The sequence below is a fragment of the Mus musculus genome, chromosome 11, assembly GCF_000001635.26.
Source record: "Mus musculus strain C57BL/6J chromosome 11, GRCm38.p6 C57BL/6J".
In the NCBI taxonomy this organism is placed as follows: domain Eukaryota; kingdom Metazoa; phylum Chordata; class Mammalia; order Rodentia; family Muridae; genus Mus; species Mus musculus.
This window is the reverse complement of record NC_000077.6, coordinates 117050156-117055537: the sequence shown is the minus strand read 5'-3', so window position 1 is coordinate 117055537 and position 5382 is coordinate 117050156.

Below are 5382 nucleotides of genomic sequence, written 5' to 3'. Positions count from 1 at the left end.
AACAACAACAAAAAAAAGTGAGACACTTTGGGGGCTTTGGGAGCCGACAATGAGACAAAGCCGAAGGGGATGGTTAGAGAAGCCTTTGACGACAAATCCTTAACTGAGCAATATGGCAGAGCTATCAAGTGCGTGTGAGGGGCAGACACTCTCATGCACCTGTGTGCAGTTCCGGTCTCACGGCAACCCCTGAGACAGGAAGCAAAAGGAAGAGAAACTGAGATTCAGAAACTAAAATGGAGTATGGGAGTATTATAAGTTAGGCCCGGGGTCAGGGCTCAGAGCAGGTCCTGAGGCCACTGAGGATTAGAAAGATGCTCAGAAAATGTCCAGAATCTCAGTGTGACAACAAGAGATGGTGACATGAGGGTCTGGAGAGGTGGCCCTGCAGGGGGACAGTATGCTGCTCTTGCAGAGGACTGGAGTTCAATTCCAGCACCCAGCAGCTCACAGCAGCCTGTAACTTTGGAAGGCGCCGTGCTCTAAGTTCCCACCAGACCAACAATGGTGACTGCTCTATAAACTCCCAGAAGACGAGTTGTCACTGTGACTGACAGCATACCTCCTCCTACAGATGTCCCTACCCCAATCTGGGGACTTGCATTAAGTTAGCTACAGGGTCTGCAGTCTGGGACTCAGAGAGCTGATTCCTTCTGTGTGGCTCTTGGATTGCTTGTCTGCTGGAAGTACTTTGCTTATTCAGAGCCTTGGGTCACCCTGGGTAGCTCCTCTCCTGTGGCGAGGGCCTTGGGTCACACGGAGCTGGCTTGACCTCCAGAGGTCTGGAAGTGGTGGTGGGCTACGCTCTGAATAGCACATGTTGGATGAGCTCCCTGCTGTCTTCCTTGTGTGTGTGTCAACAAATATGTGATGGGCACTGGGTCATACTCCTGTCAGAGGGGACAGTGGCGATGCCTTGACTGCCATCTGGAGACAGCCCCAGGGTTTCTTCCTTTGACTGTTGATCCAACAGAAACATCTGGCTCTGAGGTTGTCAGGCATGCAATGCACACACACATGTGCAGGCAAGCATCATATACATAAACAAACAAACAAACCTGAGCGAGGGTGGCAGCTAGGTACAGGGACACCTATCACCCTAGCACTTGTGAGGCCAAAGCAGAGGGCTCCTAAGCTCAGAGTAGACTCAGGGGACCCATGAGATACTATCTCAAACCAAAGGAAAACAAGCTTAGGGGCTTTGGGGGACTCTTGAATGTTGCTTATGGCAAAGGGAGTGTAGGGTGTTATAAAGATTGGAGACCTTTGGGCTGGCAAGATGGCTCAGTGGTTAAGGGCGCCAACTGCTCTATAGAAGGTCCCGAGTTCAAATCCCAGCAACCACATGGTGGCTCACAACCATCCCTAACGAAATCTGATGCCCTCTTCTGGAGTATCTGAGGACAGCTATAGTGTACTTACATATAATAAATAAATAAATCTTTAAAGAAAAAGATTGGAGACCTTTATGTAGGAGGCCTTTTAGGTCAGTCGTCTAATCACACAAGCCAGTCCTGAAAGTGGAGGACTTTGGACCTGGAGAGATGGGTCAGTGGTTAAGAGCAATCTCTGCTCTTGTAGAGCACCCAGATTTAGTTCCCAGCACCCACATGGCAGCTCCAGGGGATTCAATGTTCCCCCCCTTTGGCCTCTACAGGTTCTACACACACACACACACACACACACACACACACACACATACACACACACGCTGATAAATACCCAAATGTAAACATAGAAGTAAATTAATAATCTTTTAAGTAGAGAATGTTTCCAGAGCAGAATCTGAAGAGGGAAGCAGAGACTCTGTGACAGGAACTCCGCTTGTTACTGCCACAGGCGGCCCAAGATTGGTCTGTGAGGAGCTAGGGGGGTGCTCAGGGACGGATCCCCAGCTCACAGCTGGTGCAAAGAGCGGTCTCAGCTCTCTGACTTCAAGAGCTGCATGTGGTGATAACGGAAGACATGGGAAATGGGTTGTTTCCAGCACTTACCAATGAGAGCCCAGCCTGGCCACCACTTTGATTTTGACCTTGTAAAATAACAGGGATGGGAGAAGGGCAACAGCCTGGACTTCTGACCTGTGACAGACACATCGGTGTTGCCTTAAGTTGTACAGGTAACTTGTCAGAGCACCTGAGGGAATCTTTTCAAACACAGGCGCTTTCCATTCTGTGTCCCAGACAAAGGAGGACTGAGGGTCAAAGAGGTTCTGTGCATGTGTGTGTGTGGGTGTTGTATATCTGTTTTGGTGTGCACGTATGCATATGCACATGTGTGGGAAGCCACATGTGCCGTTGCAGAGTGGCACTGACTACTGCTGGCCACCACGCATAAGTTTGGACAAACAACCAATGTGTACATATGCAGTAAAGTTTTTTGCAAAGACACTGCCTGGCCTGGGCATGATAATGAGGCTTTGAGAGTATAACCAATCAGATGTGAGACATGCAAATGAGGTATGATAATGAGGCTCTGTGAGGTACAGAGAGTAGCCAATCAGATGTGAGACATGCAAATGAGGTATGATAATGAGGCTCTGTGAGGTACAGAGAGAGAGAGAGAGTAGCCAATCAGATGAGGAACATGCAAATGAGGCTTAGTGCATAACCAATCCGGGTGTGAGACACGCCTCTCCTAGGCCTATAAAAGCAGCACCAGTTCTGGGCTCGGGGTCTTTTCACCTCTACAATCAAGCTCTCCCAATAAACGTGTGCAGAAGGATCCTGTTGCAGCGTCGTTCTTCCTGGCCAGTCGAGCGCGCGCAAGACACATGTGGATGCATAAATGTGGGTGTATATTTGTATGTGGAGGTCAGAGGTTGGAGGTCAGAGGTTGTCTTAGTTTTTTTATATTTGTTTATTTTATGTATATGAATACACTGTTACTCTCTTCAGACACACCAGAAGAGGGCATCGGATCCCATTACAGATGGTTGTGAGCCACCATGTGCTTGATGGGAATTGAACTCAGGACCTCTGGAAGAGCAGTCAGTGCTCTTAACCACTGAACCATCGCTCCAGCCCAGAGGTTGTCTTAGTTAGGGTTTATTTCTTTATCTTTTTTTTTTTCCTGAGCAGGGGTTCACTGTGTAGCCCTGGCTGTCCTGGAACTCACTCTGCAGACCAGGCTGGCCTCCAACTCAGAGATCTGCCTGCCTCTGCCTCTCAAGTGCTGTGATTAAAGGCGTGCGTCACTATGCATGGCTTGTTAGGGTTACCATGGCTGTGATAAAACACCATGACCAAGAAGCAACTTGGGAGGAGAGGGCTTATTTGGTTTACACGTCCACATCACTGTTCATTGTGAAATGAAGTCAGGACAGGAACTCAGACAGGGCAGAAACCTGGAGGCAGGGGCCATGGAGGGGTGCTGCTTCCTGGCTTGCTTCCCATGGCTTGCTCAGCCCTGGGATGGGCCCTCCCCCATTGCTCACTAACTAAGGATGTGCCTTACAGCTGGATCTTATGGTGGCCTTTTCTCAACTGAGGCTCCATCCTTTTAGATAATTCTAGCTTGTGTCAAGTTGGCACAGACGAGCCAGCATGGAGGTCAGAGCTTATAATGCTTCCCATGTAGTTATTTTTAAATATCTATTTTTATTTTGTGTGCAGTAGTGTTTTGCCTGTCTGTGTGAGGGTGTCAGAGCTTGGAGCTACAGACAGTTGTGAGTTGCCATGTGGGTGCTAGGATTTAAACCTGGGTCCTCTGGAAGAGCAGTCAGTGCTCTCAACTGCTGAAGCATCTCTCTAGCCGTCATCATCATCACCACCACCATCTCCATCATCATCATCGTTGTTGTCGTTGTCTCATTTTGTAACTCTGGCTGTCCTCACTGGAACTAACTCTGTAGACCAGGCTAGCGTCAAACTCACAGAGATTCTCCTGCCTCTACCTCCAAGTGCTGCGATTAAGAGCTTGAGCCACCACACCCAGTTCCAGAGAATCTCTCACTGAACATGAAACTCACTCATTCAGCTGGATTGGCTGGCTAATGCTCTCCTGGGATCTACCTGTCCCTCCCCCGAGCTGGAGTGACTGATGTGTGCTGCCAAGCTTAGCTCTCCTGTGTGTGCTGGGATCTGAACTTACATAGCAAGCAGTTTTACCCGAGGAGCCTCTTCCCCGCCATTTTGCTGGCTCATGAGTGTTCTCCTGAGATCACACAGGCCCTGAGTGCCAGGGACAGAATGGACCATGAGGAGGTGTGGGCTCAGGGCAGCGCTGGTCCTGGCCTTGGGTTCACCCATGCCACCTCTCCATGTATGATCCTCATGGCTCGTCTCTCATCCCTGAGAGATGGCGTCTATGCTTTTCAGACCTTTTCTGACAATTGTACAGGATCCAGTGCCTACTACCTGGATTCCAGTCAAATCTAGGCCTACAGTTCCTGAATTGTAGGATCATCTGGGAATCTTTTTTAAAATACAAGACGTGGGGCCACTACTCCAATGGCTCAGTTGTCAAGTGACTATTCTGCTCTTGCAAAGGACCCAAGTTCAGTTCCCAGCATCCACATCCGGCTGGTCACAGCAATAACAACGCTGAGGCATACAATGCCCTCTTCTGGACTCGGAGGGAACTGCACCCAAGTGTACAATACCCCCCCACCCCCACACACATCCCCCCACTCCCTTACAGTCCCCCCGACCCCCACACAGGTACTGGAGGGATGGGTGGCTCAGTGGTTAAGAGCGATGGCTGATCTTGCAGGGGGTCTGGGTTTGGTTCCCAGCACCTACACGGGAACTCGCAACCACCTATAACTTCATGCTCTCCGATGCCACCGACAGAGCTCTGTGGGCATCAGGCACACACGTGGTACACGCACACACATTCAGGCAAACCCCACCTCTACACATAAAACTAAAAATATGTGATTAAAAATAATAAAGTGTTTTTAAAGCACAGAGACCTGGGCGCACCTCACCTTCAGATTTGGAGCCAACTACTTCTAATGGGCTAGCACCGAGCTTTTCAAAGCTCCCCGGTGATTCTGAGGTGCAACCAAGCGTGAGGTGTGACTCGCATCCACTACTTAATTCTGACATTTGCACATCCATCACACACTGACAAGGCTTTGCTGGTGTGCCGGTTCCTGGATACGACCAGGAGGTCATCCCCAGTGCTGGCCTGCGCACCTTTCATAAAAGTCACTACAGACCTTCTCCTCCGCACCCCTGGCTCAGCCCGGCCTCCTCACTTGCTTTACCCCTGAGATGGTGGCAGAAGCCACAAGTGCCGGAGTTTGGCAAGCTGCTGGGTGTGAAGGCAGAGACATCCCACTCCGAAACTGCCCTCACTTCCATAAGCCACCTGCAAGCTTGGGGGGGGGGTGCTCCCTAGAACAACCTTCACATCCAATAAGCAGACTGTAGATTT